Raw genomic sequence first — 1183 nt, 5'->3', positions numbered from 1 at the left:
TCAGCGTCTTCAAAGGGCTAATTAAGTCCCCCGGTTTGAGCCTTTCCTAGGACTAATTCGTCTCCAGGTCTGATTTGTTGGAATCACAGATGGCAAGAGGTTGCCTACTGTACGCAGGCGGCCTTCACCAGAGTCTGAAAGTTGGGTGAACAGTCTCTTATACAGGGTTTCCCTGGCGAGCACAGCGGGCACCCACGGCTGGCTTTGTAGCAGCTAGTAATTACCCGCCCTGAAAGCCGAACCCTGGAGGCTGGTGAGTGAGCGGACCGGCTCCCGCCTAAGCCTCCCGGCAAGCCTGCCACTGGTAACAACCTCGGCTAGGAGGTGGGTCTGTGTTTATCCACCCGCGCGCCCCGCTGGCCCCTCTCTTTGGTAAACACTCTTTAAACAAACAGCCCATCCACTCTGTTATTGCCAAAGCTGCTCAGAGCTTTAATAAAAGCCCAGGGAAGATCAGAACCCGCGTCCAAGGCTGCTGCTTAATCCAATGAAGGCAATTTCCGAGGATAATTGCGAACATGTTTTAATGCATATGCATGAAAAAGGATTTTTTTCCGAGAGACCGACTTTACATGCTTATGTAATTGATTGAGGCGCTGACCCGCTATTCAAAATGTTATTTGAGAACCATCAGAATGCGTAAACTTGCAAATTGCCCAGCTTGTATCTGAATTAATACCTCATTCATCATCATTATGGGTTGATAAGTTAATTTAACCATTTCATTCTGCCTTAATGAGCTATAGTTAAATTAATGCCACATAATATATGAAAGTAACATTTAAATAGAAGCACTGGGCTGAGACAAGCCGAGGCTGCCGCTATTTGGGCTGAAATAAGGTGACATAAATCTTTTCTTCATTACAGGACCCAGTCTGCTCCACCAGCAGTTATGAAGTATTTATTCATTCACTTTCTTTTGCGAAGTTGCTTTGCCAAATAGCATAGGTAAATTATGTGGGCTTGTAAATAATGTCTGAGGAAGTATTTATTAAAGTAAGATCAGGGTGACTTAGAGGGATTTACAAAAAGGTATTTTACAGGGAGTTTACCCAGCACCCCAGGAAAACCAAGGCCCCTAGCCATTGTCTCACAGCTTGGTTCAGTATGTCCTCTGGGGTCCTCTGATGACCAATGGGCTCCTTATTAAATGCATCTGTTCTGAATTCGTATCTCAGAAACA

This window comes from Phodopus roborovskii, unplaced genomic scaffold (assembly GCF_943737965.1).
Source record: "Phodopus roborovskii unplaced genomic scaffold, PHOROB, whole genome shotgun sequence".
Classification (NCBI taxonomy): Eukaryota; Metazoa; Chordata; class Mammalia; order Rodentia; family Cricetidae; genus Phodopus; species Phodopus roborovskii.
Note: the sequence above shows the minus strand (reverse complement) of the source record.